The sequence below is a fragment of the Dermacentor variabilis genome, chromosome 4 (genome assembly GCF_050947875.1).
Source record: "Dermacentor variabilis isolate Ectoservices chromosome 4, ASM5094787v1, whole genome shotgun sequence".
Lineage (NCBI taxonomy): Eukaryota > Metazoa > Arthropoda > Arachnida > Ixodida > Ixodidae > Dermacentor > Dermacentor variabilis.
The window spans coordinates 94,630,221-94,651,042 of record NC_134571.1 but is presented as its reverse complement, the minus strand read 5'-3'; the positions used below and the strand labels follow the sequence as shown (position 1 = coordinate 94,651,042).

Below are 20,822 nucleotides of genomic sequence, written 5' to 3'. Positions count from 1 at the left end.
TTGATGTATATTGATTTGACTGTAAGTAACTCCACCAACAACAAGGATTATTTAACAACGTCTCAATAATGTGTGTGTGTTTTCTTTTTAGAAGTTTCCGGACAGCTCCGACAACCATCTATAATTTCGGTTTATCCAGCTGGGGATTGCGCCAATATTTGATTTTGTTGTAGTTATCTGTAGTTACCATGCAAACTCAGCAAGTGTCTTCTTTTTCTTCTAAATATGCCGTAATAACTTTCATGGATGCAAGCGACGCTCTTATCTTCAGTGGCTATGGCATCATGATGCTAAACACAAGGTCGCGGTTTTGGTGCTCTGTCATGTTGGCTGCATTCCTATAGGGGTGTAATGCAAATTTACTTTGGCTACGCGCCGGAAAATCCTAAGTGGTCAAAACTATCCGCAGCCCTCCACCAATTAGTCCCTTATGACGTACTCTGCAGTTTCGGGACGTTTAATGTTTCATTACATTTAACTTTGCTGTTCCGCTTGGAGAAAACAATATACAAGTCAGAATTGGCGCATGGCCGCAGATAAGTTTGGAACCAGGATAGCTTAGCTGTTTTCCTTACAGAGAGAGAAAAAAAGAATAACAACCAGAAATAAGAGATGCGTGTTGCATACCACCGAGTTCATTGCCCAGATGGCTGCAGTGCATTCGTGACCACTCTTCTCACGGTGCACCGAAAAAGAAACAAAAAAGAAAGGGAGAAGGCATGCCTTGTGGCTATCAAAGATTACTCGTAATCACGGATAACTGCTTCGCGTGTTTCTTAAATAACCATACCTTCTTTATGCCCAGGCTTGCTCAAATTCTCAAAACAAGATACCTTGGTCCGTACGCACAAATCAGTTTCCCGAAGGCTGGAAAATCGCGCAGGAATATGCACCAGCAAAGCGTAGTCGCTAGCAACGTTACCGAAGGCGGCCGCCCAATGGTAAGCAGCTGTCACAGAGCGAAATATCTTTGAGAACTGGGCACCTTGCTACTATTGATTTACTGTTTTCAGCTGTAGCAAATACCTGTAGTTACGAAAACATTTTTCTATACGCCTGAATCTGCATGTGTTGTTTGTCGGCACAGCGTCGGAAACAAACAGTCGCTAGACACCTCTCCGCGTCGAGGTTGCCAACCAAATTGATTTTCCACTTTTCAGAGTGCCGTCGGAAATTGGTCTGTCACGTGATGTCACGAGAATGCACGTACACTTGCTTTCTTTTTCACCTCGCGTGGCATCTTTGCAGTCCTACCTTTATCCAAAGCTGTGGCCACGTGACCTTTAATCGGTGCTCAGATTTTCCTGAAAGTATTATTGGCTAGTTTTCCAATGACGCTTCGGGAAGGGAGGCTTCCCGCCAGTAATGCATTTGAGTCATTGATCACGCATAAGAGTAGGTAGATTGATTTTCGATACAGTGACGGGCACTTTAATCTGTGTTGCACGTGTGGGCAGCTTGAATGTCACTGCGAGGACGCTGCCTTTGAAACGAGAAAGCGAGGGCCTGACAGCAGCACAAACAACAACAACAAAAAAAAAAACGTATTTCACTCGAATACCTAGTCCGTGCTAGCGGTCGAGGACAAGTTTGTGTGCCGCCTCGCTGTGTAGGAGGCTCGATGAATCTGCCGTGTGGCGCGCACTTCAGTATGCCTGCGTCATATTGCACCCCTTGGCTTCACTTCGCAACGTGTGCGTTCGCTAGAGAGCACTAACAAGCAGCGATAACTTTGGTTGGTGATAGTTTTTGTCCATCGAACTACCACATGGTTACAAGGCGCAGTCGAAAAGAGGCACCGCCTTGCCGCGGGCGTGAAGACGCTCCGAGCATAGTAGATCCCTTTCTGAAGCCGCGCTTTTCGTCGTCTGCCGTTTTTAAGGCTCTCGGATTAGTGTGTTGAAATACGACGTTGCCCGCGAAAGTCTCCTTGGCGATAGGTCTCTACGAGGCTTAATGCAGATTTGGTTCACGAGCCTCTCAACGCCTACGAGTTCTAAACTGGAAGGTCTGATTAGCCGGCTCTTCGTTAATTACTTTTGACTTCGTTTACGCCGGTAGCGATTTCTAAATTAGGCCGGAAACGAGGCTACCCGATCATAAGACGCCATCCCAATATTTTATACATAGGGATAAGGCTGAAATGCTGCGGGAAACAAGTAAGATATCGCAGCCGGAAGCGGCAGAACCGTGTATCATTGAAAAAATGTTTCCGTTGTGCAGCGAGAAGATAGGCGCGCAGGCTATTTTCATGTCGATGCGATGGTTCGCCAACGTTCTTCATTAATTTAGTGATGTGTCGCAAACTTACGGTGCAAAACAAGAACGTGACATCCCAAATTTAGGCGCGCCTTGCAATCGCATGGCGAATAGCTTAGAATGGATGACATCGCCTATGACTACGTATCATGCACGTGGTGCTATGCTCCTCTGCAGCTACAACATTTCATTTTTTTATTGCTAACACGAACCTGCGAGCTACGCTGGCGCCCACTGCACCACCGCCGTTGTTGCTGTCCCGCTATCGACCTCGCATGAGCCTCCGCCGCGTAGAGGATTAGAGTGTTTCCAGAAACGCGGAGTGCATTTGACTGCAAAGGAGGACGAAGCACCAGTGGACGCACCGTCACCGTCATATGGCTGCCCCGTCAACGCTACGTTCAATCGATTTGCTTGCTTGCTTGCTTAACACGTTTCTTTTTTTTTTTTTTTGGATACGAACATTTCTTTACATTGACCGTATGGATGGATCGGCTCGGTGACGGAGCCTAAGTGGCGCTCTGCCTCCCGCTGCTGGCATGAACGTAGCGAGCACGCACGTTCTCAGCACACTCTACACATACCGTTCCTGCTGAGTTGCCGTGTGTATGCACTGGTGTGAGCGTAACGGAGAGTGAGTAAACGTCAAGCTAACGATGTTTTGCCGGGTGCCGAATAACGCCGGCGGTTTCCCGTCGTCGGTCTCGTCTCAATGCGCCATCGAGGTGCAACGCCTCCGACGCCAATGGAGGCGATGCTCATCGCGCGAGCGTTGTGAGACGCCTGGTCCGTACCATGCAGGGCGCTGTTCCTTCTGCACAGTAGCAGTTGCCATAGCAGTTCCCATAGTAGTTCCCATAGCAGTTGCCGTAGCAGTTGCCATAATAGTTGCCATAGTAGTAGCCATAGCAGTTGCCATTGCAGTTGCCATAGGAGTTGCCTTCCATGCAGCGTCGTGCCAACATGTCGCACCCGCGTAGGGTTAGAAAAACAAAAACGCCCGAGAAGTTCGAGCTCAATGCTTAACCTTGCCATTTCTCTTGATGATTAGCCCGTCCGGCGAAACTGCCAAGCTGTTTCAGTTGGACGTGAGAGCCCTGCGTCTTCTTAGTTCAGTTATCCCACCAGGAAAGATCTTCCTGTGTTTCAGTAATGCCCTCCTGGCCGCTAACGACTAATTCGATTTGCCGCGTAAAAGCAAATCAGAAAGCGACTTTGATCGTATGCTTATTAATGAACAAATCGGAAGTTATGAGAAAGGTTGCGGCAAGCGTGCGTACTGCTGCAGACTACCTTTCACGCACCTGCACCACCGTGACAGCGGTCAAGCTACCCGTCTTAAGGAAGCTATTCACTAGAATTATATTGAGAAATATGTAGGGTAACGAACGTCGCGAGTATTACGAGCCTAGGGGAAGGGTGTCCCGCACACACCAGAGCATCAGTGCTGTTGACGAAGGAATAATTTGCCCAAAGTAGCAGTGCCTGATGCTCCATATATTTTCTTTTTCTTCTAGTTCTCCCGTTTCAAACGAATAAATGTTGTCACACCGAAGGTGAATAGAATATTTCCCTTCGCAGCGTCAAAGCAAACTAGAACGCGACCTTCATCTTAGCTCCTTAAGAAACGAATAGTAAGTTACATGTTACGTGACCACGGCTGCTACCTTGAGAGAGAGAGAGAGAGAGAAAACAAAGAGAGAAAAGACAGGGAGGTCAATTTGACAAGCGTCCGGTCCGCTGCCCTGCACTGGCGGTTAAGAAAAAGGGGGAATATAAAGCGTAAAGGTGGGAGATTAAGAGAGAATGAGCACGGCGCCCGCACAGCGTGACGCACAGCAGAACACACATCAGTGCTACAATCGGTTCTTGCGGTCGGCGTTGTTCAAAAAGTGCTGTAGCACAGGGATTGCAGCTTTCTGAGCCAACGACGGATATGGCCAGGGTCCATTAATTTTTGTTTCAGAAAATGTTCTGCTTGACTCCAGTTGATCTAGCCGGTCTGTTAAGATCAGCTCTAGACGCGGTGTTGAGGTTGTTGAGTAAGTAGTACGACAAGGGTGTAGTTCACACTTGAACAGTAGTGAAAAATTTAAACGCGATAATGCTGAGCGCACTGTTGTCCCCACGTTATGCATCCTGTGTTTACATGTGCAAAATGTACTCAGCTTCGTCGAAACTGACAGCCCGCCTTTTCGCCCTTACTCACGTTGCAGCCCTTCGCAAAATTTACTCGTCCTTACCGTATCACATTTCTCGTTATACAGTCATTAAATATGAGAGCTAAGAGTGGTGAGTTTCTTTGATCACATAAGCGATGCAGAATCTTGGCGAGATCGGCCACATGAAAAAGCAAAACAGTATTGCCCTTAAGTGGTTGAATATCACGAGGACTACATCCGCTTACAGTGGCCTGAATGAACGTATCCGTAATTATGAAACAATAATGGTATATTGTATATTTGGAAAAAGGTCGTTCGGCGAGAGAAGGCCTTGAGAGACAGAATAACTAAAATCAATCACGATAATACCTTTAAACAGCATGCCAACATACATGAAGTTCACCAAAATAAAATAAACGTGCCATTAGAGAAGCGCCTCTACGTTTTAATAACTCTTCCCATTTAAGAAATGTTACGCGTTTTCGCAGTTGCCGCTACTATCATGCTCAGAAACAAGCAAAGAGTAACACTGAGATTTTGGAGGCTAAACACAATTTTATCTGTCATTGCGGTTCACAGAAGTCGCTGCTAAATACAGCGTGTTGGTAGGCTTGTTCTTTCATAGTCGCAGGCTTCACGACCGGATACCTTAGGAGGGCTGACACAGGACAAGCCCTAGCCCACTCTTGCCATGAGTCTGCCTTCTCTCTGTCTCGTCTTAAGCTGCGCGTATGTTAAGCGTGCAAGTATATTTAAGGGCTACCTATCAGTGCTACCGTATCATGATTTATTGGTTCAACAATAGTTTCACACGTGAAAGTGGCTCCTAAGGAATAGCCTGAGCGTAATCTTCCGACGTTTCTACGATGAATAAATGGGCGTAGACCAAGAGGCTTGGACGAGGCGGCAAGGTCTCTCTCTCTCTCTCTCTCTCTCTCTCTCTCTATATATATATATATATATATATATATATATATATATATATACACAGGAGTGCGAGACATGCCAGTCGTTGTTGAGTTAGGTCGCGCTTGCTCATTGCGTTGCCGCTTGCCAGTCCATCTTCGTTTGCAACATAATGCGATGAAGGCGTTGTGAACATGTTTCCCTCATCGTCTGGTGCGCCAGACGCAAGAACTATTTCCGTTCTCTGCGTATACTCGTGTCCGAGATCATATGCCTGTATCCCACTCCGTTCTGCACCTTCGCGCGTGCTTTTTCGTTTCGGCTGCAGCTGGCAATTGTGTGTTGTTACTGCTCTCAGTGGATCCTGAGTTGGAGCTTATTTCTACGTCCAGGAAGAAAAAAGAACAAGGAGACTGGTAAAGCAATATAGGTATTTGCATCCCGCGCGGGAACAAGAACTTTGAGTAGATAGACAAACAGTAAGCGTGCGGCAGAGCACAGACGCGTGCGTTTGTATGCATGCGGAAAGACACAGGCATGTGAGACACGAGGCGACTTCTCCCACCGCAGCGTAAGTTCTCTCTCCAGCTGTGAGGGGTTTTTCTTTCTTTTTTTTTTGTGCTCTCACTGTAGGCACGGTGCGTCGGAAGCTTTTTCAGCGCTCAATACGATAAGGGACGGCGCCAGTGGGAAGCGAGAGATGACGAGCGCCTCCGCTTCGTAGTTCATGGTGCCGTCCCTATATGAATATATCATTGACGCTATTACAGTCTAATAGCCCCACTGGAATAGCTGGAATCGGCTAGCGCAGGACAGGGGTAATTGGAGATCGCAGGGAGAGGTCTTTGTCCTGCAGTGGAATTAAATAAAGGATGATGATGATGATGATTAGCGTAACTGATTGGTCTAGTTGGTGTTGAAGCATTCTGCGAGAAAGCCCGAACGTTTAACAGCAAACGTTTAACAGTGAGACAGTATTAAAAACAATAAAAAAGACAAGAACGCGTTCTCGTTTCTTTTCGTTATTGTCTCGCTCTTCCACATTCGCGCTTTCGCTCAAGATGGATGCAACAAGTGAAATTTTACCGTCACCTGCTTTTTTCCAACGCAGTCTGCAAGTATTGCTAAATTATGCTCAGTGCGAACAAAACAGCAAAGCGCGTGAGGCGACATGCCAAAGAAGAAATGAAAGCAAAATGATGAAGAAAGAATTGAATCGAGCGAATGGAATCGCTTCAGTTATGGGCGTATGACTGCACCGAAATCACCTCCACATTTAGGAGCTCGGCTACGACTTTTTCTATTGCACGATGGAAAAACCTAGCCTACTTTGTTCTTGATCTGGGAACGAATATTGGTGCGGAAAAAAAAAAGAAAACCGAACAAAAGAGCTTACTGCCCGTATATATATATATATATATATATATATATATATATATATATATATATATATATATATATATATATATATATATATATATATATAAAATGTCTTACGGTAATACTGTTCATAAAAGTAGGTGCCAGCCTGTGCTTATGCCGGATGTATCATTAGCGAAGGTGGCTGAGGAATATGACAAACACTTACGAATGAAAAGCTCCGTGAATTCAACTCCAGTATCTCTACCGGAAAACTTGTAATTTCTCACAAAATGTGGAGTGACGACGAAACCCAGGGTTGCAGTAAGGCTCGAATATTTTCACTGAGTCGCTGATTGTGCTTGGCCGCGATTCACCTGTCTACCGGCTGAAGGTGACACTGAGAGCTATGACACCCGCCACGTCTTCTTACTTCCGTTATTTTTCACTTTCCCTTGAACAATAGGGCCGATACCTACGTACTGCATGGCGAGATCTGGCACACGTCTGAGCTGCGTTTTAGACCGCGAACGTGGTGTCACGAATTATTCTTGCAAAAAAAAAATGAAATTATTAAATAGCGCTTCTTACAGCACTCTTCATACACAACCTTAACTGATGGCAGCAGGCCATTGTCGATGTCTGCCAGATAAACTCCGCCTGCTGCAACACCACCACAACCACCACCACCCCTACCAAGCGGTCTGTCCTAACTCGATGCGCATAGCGTGATATAACCCGCATAGCCGCATAGCGAACTAGCCATGGATGTGAATGATAATTGTGGAGGCTGTTCGACGCGGCGTCGAACAGTCGAAACTCGGCAGAACAACGTGCGTAGTCTACTGTGTTCTACTTTAGTCTAGATTTGTCCTGTTGCTCTTCCTTTCCTCTTTCCTCCCCTCCTTCCTATCTTCCATTTCTGTGTTGCTGTCACCTCCCTTCAGAAGAGTAGGCAGGCGTGGTGCCCCTTCCAGCGGCAGTTGCCAGCCTGCTCCTCGCTTCCCTTTTTCTGTTAACTGTGTATATGTGTTCAAAACAAACAAACAAATAATAATAATAATAATAATAATAATAATAATAATAATAATAATAATAATAATAATAATAATAATAATAATAATAATAATAATAATAATAATAATAATAATAATAATAACCAGGATGAGAGTTAGCTACATCTTTTGCTTCGGTTGCACAGAACTCGCTAAGTCCACAAGAAGGGTTATCAATACTAGAGAGAGAATGGGAGGGGGTTTCATGGTACAAGAGTGTCACAGAGGAGCTCATGAGAGAAAGGGGAAACCGCTTCATACCTGCCCCTTCTTGCCTGCTTCTGAAGCATTAGAAACCAAATAAAGTGATAAGCAAGAAGAAAGGCGAGGGGCCAGTGGGCACAGTGTTAGGTAGAGTTAAACACAATAGATACTGCAAGACGCAAAAAAGCAATATATCTAGCGAAAGTCATCTTGTAAAGCTTTCTGGAAGCATTATGTATCTCAGTAAAATTTCCTGGCCAAAAAGAAATATAAACTAGCTTACGTGGCACTCAGGACGCATTAAATATATCTCCAAAATAAATTAATTTTCGAGTGCTCGACAACCAAAAGTACTGCGTCGTAGTGAACTGCATTTCTTACACCTTAGACGATATCAGCGAATGTTTAGGCCATTTATTTTGAGGCGAACAGCCTTTTATTGCGCGTAAACTTTGTCAGGGTGTACACTTTTTGTTGAAGTTACCAGAAGGCTTAGTGCGCTCAAGAGATAAGGACAGCTCCCCGCTTTCGCTTTAGTTTCCCGAAGGCAAGTTCTCTGCGCTTGTTCTCACAGAACGACGTTCCAAGTACGAAAAGAAAGGGGAGACAGATCAAAAAAAGGAAAAAGAACCCGGAGCTGAACTGTACTTTTCTGTCAGTGGTGCCCCAGGACGCCGATTAAATTTTCTAATCAGTTCGCGCCACAGTAGCGGAAAAACAGCCACACTTGCTGAATGGTCAAGATGAGAGCTGAGCTCCCCAGGGGTGTTTGTGTCCCGAACGCTCGCGAGAGTTTAGTGGAATTTAGGGGAGAAAAAAAGGAAGGAGAAGAACGTTTTTGGCGACCCCACGGTACGCCCCATGAGGCACTGTTTTGAATTGCAAACCACCCGTAGGAGCTGTTATAATTGGCCTAAATTTTCAAACTGCGCTCGCCTTTTGTCGCTATTACTTGCCTCTTTCTTACTTCCAATTTCTTTTTTTTTTTGTAGCACTCCCTTAGACTGGTTGTCGTTGTGCGATGCCCACGAAGCATACAACTGACGCCCACCCTCGCAAATATTTCTTCACTTATAACAGTGCAAAGTAATCGTCTCTTTACTTAATTTTATGGACTACTGTCGCTTGTTCTCATTCGTGAAGAGCATAGCCACACATTTTTTGAATGAATTTGAATGAATGAATGAATGAATGAATGAATGAATGAATGAATGAATGAATGAATGAATGAATGAATGAATGAATGAATGGTGTTCATTTCTACGTTTCGATACATGTCAACGTGCGTTTAGTGCCGCTTCAGCAATCGTTGAGTGTAACGCAGGAATGCCGACAACGTTCAGGACTTTTCTCTTTTCCAATCACAATATTTGACTAACCAGTATGCTCATGGTTTATTCAAATATTATTGAATTATTTAAAAATATTTTTGAGGACCATGCGGTCCTCAAGCGCCATTGTGCGTGTGTGCATGTGTGTGTGTGCGTGTGAATGAGAAGAAAAAGGGACGCACAGAGAAAGCAACGTGAATACAAGTACAAAAACCAGTATTAACCATACCACAGTACGCCAGAGAGACGTACGTAACTTCTGATATGCGGATGAGCTTGCTGTAGCGCCTAATTGCTATGTAACAAAGTGCGACTGGACAACGGTTAAAAATAAGATTATAAGGAACGCGTATATGTGTACTACATACACATAAACACACACACAAAAAAAAAACGGTTCATAGGTAGCACCGTGTGCATATTTACCCACTCGTCGCAGGTGGCGGTAATCGTCAATTATGTGGCGGTGACAGTCAGTTACATATTGTCTGTAGACAGTGCATATTGTCTGTGAACAGTATGTCTAATATGTCAATAGGGCAATATTATAGTGTCCAAAGGCAATGTTTAAACGATATAGTGCAAAAAGAAAGATAAATGATAAAGTTGACATGTCGGTATGCAAGTATCTAGAAAAACTTGATACGTTCACATTCGTTCAGAAAACGAACAGGAGATAGTTCGACATCAAAAATAATGCTTAGGCTAGCAGCCAGATGTCAGCGCGATAAAGTGAATATGCCTAGATAGAAAGAAACAAGCAGGCAATGCGGAGAAAAGAATTGCACCCCCCCCCCCCACTTGGCTCTGAAGCTTCAAAAAAATAACATGAGGATTAGTGCAGGATCTTCGAGTTCCGCGTGCGCATACAAATGCTTAGGTGAGCGATATTCGCATGATGGTCAAATGGCAAGGTTACGTTGGCGCGAAGACTGGAAATAATATGGTTATTTCTTTCCTTAAGGAAACTTTATGCTTTATTTCTATACGAAGAACGTGTAGGGAGTGTTATAAGAAAACCATAAAATAATTCTGCAATGCAATAATTTTCGCTCAGTCTCACATATTCTTGATAGATCGAATATGATATATGTTCAATATGCGAGCTTAAGGCTTTTCTGACGCAGCTGTGGCACTCTGACTGCTATCTGTAGTCACCCTTCTCTCCTTTTTTCTCTCTCTCTTTCTTAATTTATCTCGAGACACACTGGAGCTAGCCTAAATATAACCCCTCAAATGTATTTATTTGGTTTGAGATTGACAATGGCCGACAATCTTTTTTTCACGACTGTCGTAAGCTTTCGCATTAGTTAAATGTTTTAGTACATGTAGGTGGAATAGACTTCAGGTCAATAAGTTTTAATCACTAGTCAGACATACAAAAACTCGCCTTACCAACTACCTCTACGACCGAGACATGCTGCCGCACACGATGCTGGGGTTCCGTCGTGGCCTTTCTACGCAGGACGTCATGATTCAACTCAAACACCACATCGTAGACAATCCCACGCGATCCACAAAAGCAATACTCGGTCTTGACCTGAAAGAGGCGTTCGACAACGTAAAACACACCGCGATACTTGAAAGCATACGAGCATTGGGACTGGGCGAGAGAACGTACGACTACGTACAGGACTTCCTTACGGGTCGCCATGCCCGCATAGTGATCGGCGGACAGGAATCGCAAGACATAGACATAGGTTGCACGGGCACACTGCAGGGCTCTGTCATCTCGCCCATGCTCTTTAACGTCGTGCTTCTCGGATTACCCCAGAAACTGGCAGAGATAGAAGGCCTCCACCACAGCTTGTACGCCGATGACATTACGCTCTGGGTTGCTGAGGGAAATGACCGCCACGTAGAGCAAACCTTACAGGCGGCTGTCGACGCGGTGCAGGAATATCTGCGCGACACGGGCCTCGAATGCTCCGCGGCCAAATCGGAGTTCCTGCTTTACAGACCCACGCGCAGGTGTCACAAACCCAAGAACGCCGACAGAAAAATTAGAGTAGTCACATCTGACGGCACCGTCATCCGGCATGTTCACAAAATTAGGGTACTGGGCTTGCACCTGTCGGCCAACGGCCACAACGGCGAAACCGTATGCAGACTAGAGCGTGCGGTCAATGAAACGATCCGGTTACTGAGACGTATCACGAACAGACATAGTGGAATGAAAGAAAGCAATACGATCCGCCTGGTACAGGCGTTCGTAACCAGTCACATAAAGTACGTCGCCTCCTACCTCAAGTGGCAGGTGGCCGAACGAACTAAACTAGACCGCCTCATCCGCAAGGCGTACAAACGAGCCATAGGATTGCCGGTCAATACCATTACGGATAAATTTCTCGAGCTGGGTTTACACAATACCCTAGACGAGATAATAGAAGCGCACAACGTCGCCCAGTACGAGCGTTTGTCAAAAAGCAGAACCGGACGACACATCCTCGAGACGCTGGGCATCAGCTACCACACACAGCAGGGCGAAAAGGTTGCGATACCCATATCGATTCGCGAGCGCATCGCCGTTTCGCCGTTGCCCAAGAACATGCACCTGACGCATCACGTTGGCCGGCGCAACAGGCGCGCGCAAGATTCACAAAAGAAATACGGCAGCAACAAAGAAACTGTCTACGTAGATGCGGCCCGTTACGAGCGGCAACGTGGCTTCGTGGTCGCAATCACGGACAATAGCGGAACTTGCGTCGTGAGCGCGACGATACGCACCGAAGCGACGGAGGCGGCCGAGGAAGCAGCGATAGCCCTCGCGGTAGCCACCACGGATGCCAAGGTGATAATAAGCGACTCGCAGGCAGTGATACGCAACTACGCTAGCGGCCAAATCTCCCGGAAAGCGGCCCGCATTCTCCAAATTCAACAGGGCAATATTTGCCGCAAAAACGACAGTTTCCTCGTATGGACCCCCGCCCACACGGACCCTCCGCTCCCGGGAAACGAGGCGGCCCACGCCACGGCTCGAGGACTTACAGGCCGAGCCGCGGCGCCCGCCGGCAATCCCGACGTCTCGCCCACCGCGAGAGCGATGCGGGAGTGGACGTGGGGGGATCGCATGACCACTTTCAGGGACATATCACGCAACACTACAGATTGAACAGATGTAAATACCCACCACCGCACGCCAAACTAAACAAGAAACAGGCGGTTGCCTGGAGGCAATTGCAGACACACACATATCCTAACCCGGCGATCCTTCACCACTGCTACCCCGACATTTATCCGTCCGACGACTGTAAAGCGTGCGGAGCCAGAGCGACGCTGCAGCACATGCTGTGGGCATGCGCCGATAGCCAGCAGCAGGAGTCCCCGACGAACGGGATAGAAATGGCAGTCTCGAACCGAGGGGCGCGTTGGGAGGCGGCCCTGCTCAGCCACGACCTCGCCGATCAACTGTGGGCCGTCCGGCACGCTGAGGAAGCCGCCCGAGTCCAAGGACTCGAGGCCGTCACCTAGGCTGGGGTGCTTATGGCCCAACCCCGCCCAAATCGCCGGACATTTTCAATAAAGTTTTCACTACTACTGAGCGCCTGCCGCTTTTTATTCTGCGCCTGGAGTAGTTACCACGAAGTAACGGTTAGCCTGGTGCACATCAAAGCATCGACATTCATGTCCTTTTCATTCTGCGTAGGATGCCCACATAATGAACTGCACATTAGCTGCGGGTAGCAGTAAACGATATCGGCACTGAGCTTTAACAAAAAAGAAAGAAAAAAAGAACACTTCTGCGCAGGTTGTCTTCGTCTCGTTGTTCGCAAATCACGTATTACGATTTGCAAGAAACGCCCGTTCGCTCACATTACCTCGTTCGAAAGTTCCAGAGTGAGCACCATAAGACCCACTGTATTGATCACTTCCGGATATCATCTTTCAGCCCTTGTTAATAAGCGATCCGGGCCTACGCAGGAGATCGCGAGTGACATCGGTTCTCGCCGCGTGTTCTCGGGGTGCAGGTCTACTAATAATGCACAGACAGAATCGGATCGCAGACACTTCGTGCGGAGTTTGTGCCCTTACCTAAACCCCTTAATCATGGGAGGCGCAAAGTCGCCATCTGCCGCGCAACCGAGCCAGTAACAGAAACGGCGCCTCTGTATACGAGAACTTAAACAGCGTGTCTATTGCGGGCCTGGCGAATAAACCCGTACTTTTGAGAGAAATTAAATCCGAAGAGGAGGCGCTGAACACCAGGGACAGAGACAGGGTAACAAAGAAAGACCGGGAGATTTACTAGAGGCACGTCCTGTTTTCTACCCTGCACTGAAGGAAACGGGATACAGAGATGTAAAGTGGGGAAGGGCCGAAGAGAAAGGGATAGAGAGAGAGAGCAATAGCATCGTGCGCACATGAAGATGCGCAACAATTCCCTAAACTGTTGCAGGGGCCGGTCGACTTCAACTACAGTAGCAACGTCCTCATTGCTGTTTTCTTTCTTTCTGGTCTTTTTTTGCGCCACCGATGCGCACACCCATGGTTCCACTTTTGTTCACTTCTGAAGACGGTGTTGAGTCCAGCCGGTTTTACGCCGTCCGGTGTGGGCGACGCTGGACGTAATAACGGGAACAAAGGCACAGAAGGTTTTCGTTGGTTTCTTCGGTCCCCGCAAGAGTCACACGTGCTTATGTCACTCATTCCAATGCGGAACGAGTGAGCTGTTGGGACACTGAACAATTAGTTCACAGTCCCACTTCACACACACAATGATTCGCACATTCAAGGGCCGGTTGCTGGGATGGGCAAGAGGAGCCGCCTGTGTCTCTAGATCTTGTCATGCTGTCGTGATACCCTTTCACCCTTTTTCCTTCTCTGCAGGGCAGAGTTGCCGCGCTGGAGAATGCATCGATCAGCGCGTCCTCTGTTCGAAGTAATAAAGGTAAACTTTTATTTTCTTCTGCTGCGCTCATTGTAAATCATCAGTTACGCACAGCTTTAAAAACAAGAGCAAATATGTAGCAAAGGCGCGTTTCAAGTTAGTTTGTTCCCTGTCCCATAGTGCTGATTCATAATGTATTTGCACTGATAAGCCCTACACGCCTTCATAAAAGGTTTGTACGGCGATTTTAAGCCTAAAAAAGATCCAGTACACAGAACGTAACTGGAGATACAGATAAGCCGACAAGAGAAACAGGGTATTGAATGTTTGTCTGACGAGAAGTTCAAAGAAAAAGTTTGAAGGAATTCTCGTTCAAGCAGCAGCCCATGACAATCTACGTGCTTCTCAGGCACTTGGTGATGCCACATACAGTGTCGCGTGGTTCTTTTGTATTTTCACATTCATTCGGCACGTCAGGACCCGAACATGTGCTCCGCAGCATTTTTTTTTATTCGGCGTCCGTCTACGAGCGCAAAGGCAGCTTCTGTTCGCCTATGATGTTTTGATGTGTTGGCCCAACCTTAGGACGTCACGTGGCGTGAGCAAGATAAAAGGGTTCTTGCAAAATTTTTTTCACGCGTCGTCCGCGCCTAAAAAAGAAACTATAGACTATTTTTGGCGAAGGTTAAATGCGACCATTGCATTCTCTGTACCGTCGGGTCATCCTTTTAACCACATTAAAGGGATCTTCCTTTTTTTACTATCGCGTCATATAAAACCGTGGTTAAGTGATTTGTCTCAAGTTTAAAGCTCTAAATTCCACATTTCCAGAAGATACACAATTGCAGCTCCCGTAATAGTGTATGTTGTTCAATTCTACGTTATCAACACTGCAGCGTGTTCCATAGAAGCAGGTGAAGCTCGACTTAAAGCCCGATCTCGACGTGGGCGCGCAGATGTGAGGACAGCGTAAAGACACGAGCGTTAGCCCCCGCCTTTAGAGGAAAGCTCCAAAGGTTCATTGCGAAAGCTATTTTAGTGCACTGGTGCTCACACGTGATCTCTGTCACACATGTAGTTGCAAAACCTAACATTCATACGAACCAAACCTCAAGCAAGACTAACGCCGCAGACGCACAGCTTTTCGGGGGCAACGCGACGGGACGGTAGGTGTCCCTCGCGTGCGCCGGCTAGAATTGTCGCCAAACGCGTGACGTCAACCTGATGTCACCGCATACACACTACGCTGTGTAATACGCGCAAAATATTTAGGCTCAAATCAGTTTCGCTGCTGTATTATTATTATTATTATTATTATTATTATTATTATTATTATTATTATTATTATTATTATTATTATTATTATTATTATTATTATTATTATTATTATTATTATTATTATTCGGTGTCAAAATATACTGACACGTGCATATGTTTATCTTTCTCGGGTGAGCGCTTTTCACCGTCTAACAAATCTTGTCGCTCTTCGCGGGACGCGCCCGCATGTATCGGAAGTTTCTCGAATGTTATCGATGTTTCTGCCCGTTGTCTGTTGTCACCGAAGCTCGTGTAATCTGCGGATTCTGTAGAATTTTGTACAATTCGTGAATTGTGTAGAATTTTCGGGAAAACACGCGGGTGCCAGCGATCACTCTGGAACCTTCGATGACACACGTACAAAAGCCGACGCGCTTGACCGGCAGATCAGATTTTCGACGATCGCCGAACGTGTCCGCCGCTATCTTTGTGTTTTGAGTGTAGCCCAAATTTCGGGGCACAGGTTCGGCCAATAAATTGCTAGATTTGTCATTCCCAGTTTTGCTGCTTTCTTCGCCGTCACTAACTGCTACGTGACAATATTTGCACTTGATAGAGAGGAAAGGTAGAGGAAGGAGTAGGCTGACAACTGTCACTGGCAGGGGCACAATACCTGCGTACTCTTTGGGAAGTAGGGGACAAAAACATAGAAATTGAAGATATCGTTTGTTTAGCGGTAAAAGTTGTTGCGTTCCAGTAGTTGGCATAAGGCCCGCTGACCAATGTGGAACTGACGTGGTGGAGAATTACTCTTTGCATGTATACAGTGCTTGCAGTCAGTTTTATTCTAGATTTCATATGACCGCATGCTCAGTCTTCCAAACAGTCAGTGGGGAGTAGTACATATGGTGCCTGTGCTGTTGTTCCTTCGTTTATGGAGTGAAATGACATAAGGAACATGTCCAGGTCAACTTTCCAATCTTTACGTTCAAGTTTTCTGGTGTGGACGTGTTTGTCCTCGTTAATTGTTTCACTTTTCCATTGGTCTGAGGCTAGAAGGATGTGGTTCTGCGGTGTCTAAAATCAAGCTTTTTTGCAAGTTGTTTGAATTCTGTGCTTTGGAATGGGGGACCACTGTTTGTTTTTACTTGATGCGGTCGGCCAAACTGGGCACAGATTGCTCGAAGAACAGGTATTACGCTTCGCGCCCTAGTGTAGTTGATGATTTGCTTCAGAGGGTACGTTGAAAAGTAATATGTTACCACCATTGCGTATTTGCCATCTGGGAACGGACCAAGGAAGTCGACTCTTATATCTAGCCATGCATCAAAGCCAGTTGGCAACCCTATAGGCGCAGCAATGGTAGATGAAAGCAGTGTATGTTCTAATCATGTTTATTATTATACAGATGAATTTGACATTTCAAGACAGAACAAAAGCAATGAAAGTAAATACAGCTCGCTATGCGTTCCCGCCATGCAAGTGCCACTGATCTTTGGTGGCGTGAATTGGCCACACCAACGTCAAACAATGTGACAGCATTGAAAATACAATATTAATGGAACGCGCTCGACGCCACGCTGAAAATACGAGGAAGAAGTTGCTGTCTCTGAATTAAGTTCCCATACGGTCGCCTAGGAAGCCTTACGCGCGTTAGTTTGACATCCCTGACATTTTTTTCTCTGTCTTTCTTTTACTTAATATGTTTGGAATTTCCAATGCTTAATATCTGCAGCAGCAAACTTTGTCGCTAAGGGCTACCGGAACGTCCAATGTGTCGAGGCAGCCCCTTTTCAATATATCCGTTACATAGAAGTCAGCGCGATCTGAAAAATATTCCAGGATAGCCTCAGGATACTGACGGGCCAAGAAGGCTAGGAAATAAAAGTGGTAACCCTGACATTGGAAAAGAAAAGAAGGAAGAGGAGGGGAAGTGATGTGTTAGCGTAGGCGAACTTTGCAAAAAAGAATAAAAGAAGGAAAAAAAACCCGAAATACTGTGCTGAAATGGTGATAGAATTTTCTGAATCCCAAGGCATGGCTTTGCAATGATTCGGCACAAAACGTCGCTGCTTCCTGAGCCGCTTGAACTCCCCTTTGTGCTCAGGTGGTGCGATATGCGTTGTGCATTAGAAAATTTCCGGTGAATGGTTCGCAAGGGGCTCGCAGGGAAATCTTCAGAAAGGTTAGTGTGAAACAGAAAACGTTTGAGTAAATGTGTGTATTTGTTGTATTCCAGGAAAGGTATACGAGAAAATATGTAGGTATTTCCTAGAAATACGCCAGAATTATGTTGCAATTTTGCAACCTCTTTAAGAAAAGCAGCTGCTGACGCCATCTGTGGGATTCGTTGAGCGTGAATGACGAAATATCATGGTTTATTTAGCGGCACCATTTAATAAGAAAAGAAAAAAAATAATATTAGGGCAATGACGTCTTTGTCATAGGAAAGCGTCATGTTTGCTTCGGGTTCATTAGAGTATATGCTCGCATTAGCAGAAAAAAAGAACAACATCAAAGGAGCCCATTGGTATATTCAAAAACCATTACGAACATTTGTTTCAAGACGTACGTGTCACCCAACGACGTCGACGGCTGCGGAGCTTGCAGCTCTTCGCGCTGCACTTCGTCTAGTCAACCAAGAACAGCCTCGAAGATGGTCAATATTCAGCAACTCGAAGGCAGCACTGCAGTCTTTGCTATCAGTCCGGTGGCGTGGACCACACGTACAAGTGGTATTTTAGATTAGAGAACTAATCCATATATTGACTGAGAAAGGATACTAGGTGACATTTCAATGGCTTCCAAGTCACATCGGCGCCATAGGTAACGAGCATGCCGATAATGCTGCTCGGTCGGCTCTTCAAGGCGACAAACAGGAGTCGATACCGTTATCAAGGATGCATACTGCTACGAAACTTCGAATGCTCACCCGGGAAATCACGTTCTCCATGTAGGACACACTAAGTTTTCAAAGCAACCCGCTGCACAACCTAAACGCCTCTCAACGCCTTTGCATTCCAGCTGGCCTCTGCCGTCGCGAAGCTACCCTGCTTTGTCGAATATGGCTAGGAATGGCCTTTACGAAGTCTTTTGCATTGCGAATCGGATGTGCCGTCGGCACCTCATGTGATCACTGTGGTAGCGAGGAGGCTCTTCAATATATTCTCGGTGAGTGTCCACGCCGCAATTTACAGAGACGATCACTCGCAATCGCGATATCGCGCTTTTACCAGAAAGCTTTAACAGAGTAAATTTAAATTATTTTAAAATGCCAAAATCACAAGCCATCGCAGGGGAGGGCGACGAGGGCATTGTTACAGTGTTTCAGGACAAAAGAATTCGACAAGCGGCTGTAGCCTTAACTGATGTTTATAGGGCTATAAGTGCTACTGTTCTGTGCGGTGATTGTACGCGTTGACAGTGACCGACTGTAATTGTGCATGCGCTCTTTCTTTCTTTCTTTCTTTCTTTCTTTCTTTCTTTCTTTCTTTCTTTCTTTCTTTCTTTCTTTCTTTCTTTCTTTCTTTCTTTCTTTCTTTCTTTCTTTCTTGTGACTACCTCCCGCTCCCCAAACCAGATCTTCCCCTCTGGCTAACCTCCCTGCATTTCGCATTTCTTCTGCCTCTCTCTTTCTACCTCTCTCACTACGAACACTTGAAATATTTGTTTAGGCTGACTGAACAGCGAAGGCCAAGAGGAGAGAGGTGCAAGAAAGACAGTGACTTTTACTACACTGATTCAGCAGTATATTCGTAGCTGCAAGAACTGTTGCAGCTACCTTTCGATACGAGGCATTCTTTGACAGCGACTAAATTTACGACAAAAAAATTTTAAGTGGGAATAGGTTGATCGGATACTTGAAAGTTTGAACCAGTTAAAACCTGTTCTGTGACTTCCAGATGCTCCGGTGGCTTGTTACCTCATAGCATGCATACAGGTAACTGCTGGTTGACATGCCAAAACCATTTGTTGCAGCTCGTTCGAGAAGTTCAGCCCTCTCACATTCTTCTTTCCGATGGAGCAACTTGTTAGTGAGTGCATCGGTGTCTACAAAAGATGCCGCACTAGGAGTGTGCTGGATTCTCCTCACCTCTTATTTAAAAATAATGAGGAAGGATGTAAGGCGTATGCAGTAGGCTTTCATTAGGCTTCCAATTACAATGAAAGCAGTTCCATTGTACGTTGTGACGATGTCGATACGGTGCAGTGCGCATTCCATGAGGCTGCAGTGTGCTATAGCTCTGTGTGCCTAAGTGGACGACGCTGTCTCGACCAGCTGACCAGTTGTGTCGCCTCTCAGTCAAAACCGTATCCGTCCGCCGTTTCACTTTTGAGAAGGCCCTTAGCCAGTCGAAGGTTCGTAAGCGTGTAAGGCAAATGCGCACGGTGGAGCAAACGACAAACTAAAAGACAGACGGAGAGCAAAGGCAGGGAGGTTAACCAGAAGCAAGTCTCCGGTTTGCTACCCTGCGCGTGGGTCGGTGAAAAGGCGATTAGAAAGAAGAACGGTCGCATAACATTTTTTCCACCACTTTAGAAGCATTGAAATATGCGTGCCTGCTTCCATTTTGCAACCTCAGTATGTTTCTCATTCCGACATAAGTCTTCATCAAGCAGTGTAAAGCATACTCGTTTGGTAAGAAGTTTTGCTCACACGTTCAAGCAGTTTAGCAAGTTAAGATGAGCTAGGAAAGTTTTGTAACTCTCTTGGATCCAGTGTACCCTGTCTTCATTAATAACACAATGACGCGAAAACGCTTTCTGCCATCAGGTTTCTCCGGCCGTAACAGTTTGCTCGTTGGAGTTACAGGTTGCTTGAACTATCTCGCGCTGTCCTGTTACTTACGATTAGTTTATTCTTATTTCTTGTCGCTGAGGAAGGAGGAATTTTCGGACGTGGGAGTTAATTGTCTTGCGCAGTGAAATCTGTTCGCACTAATTTTTTTTTTCTGCGGCCGACAAGAAGCATTAATTTGCGAGGGATAAAATTTACGATGTGGTTCTGACGTGGCTTTCTGCACCATAGTGCCGTAGCAGACGACAACAGCTGCGTTAATATAGTGATTGCCTCTCTGCGCCATTAATCTCATTATTTTTTAAACCTTTAGTAAGCACAAAGGTTCTGATGATTACCAAATGGCGCTTCCAGGTGATGACATAAGAAAATTTATCAAGCATTTCTTAACTCTTTGGAACAAAACGAAAAGAAAAAGGACGTCCTTCTAAAAGTGCGTGCACGCGGTGCCTCGAGATAAATTGCGACGCCGAGAGCCAGACAGTGCGCTAAGTAAATTGGAGCGAGGAAATGGGAACGAAGCAAGCTATGTTTGAAATCCTTAATAAGTGTCCAACTTTGTAGCCACTTCATATTTGAGGGCCCCACGTTACAGCGGAGAAATTATAAAGAGGCTGTGGGAGGAAAGAAGCTGGGGCACGAAATTAGTCTCTCTCAAGACGC

At 45.9% G+C, this 20,822-nt stretch overlaps 1 protein-coding gene across 1 annotated transcript in view; it reads right to left on the bottom strand.

Moving 5' to 3' along the window:
• LOC142579527 (uncharacterized) overlaps positions 1-20,822 on the bottom strand; it is a 157,210-nt gene that overhangs the window by 47,955 nt on the left and 88,433 nt on the right. The gene's annotated exons all lie outside the window — the stretch shown is intronic.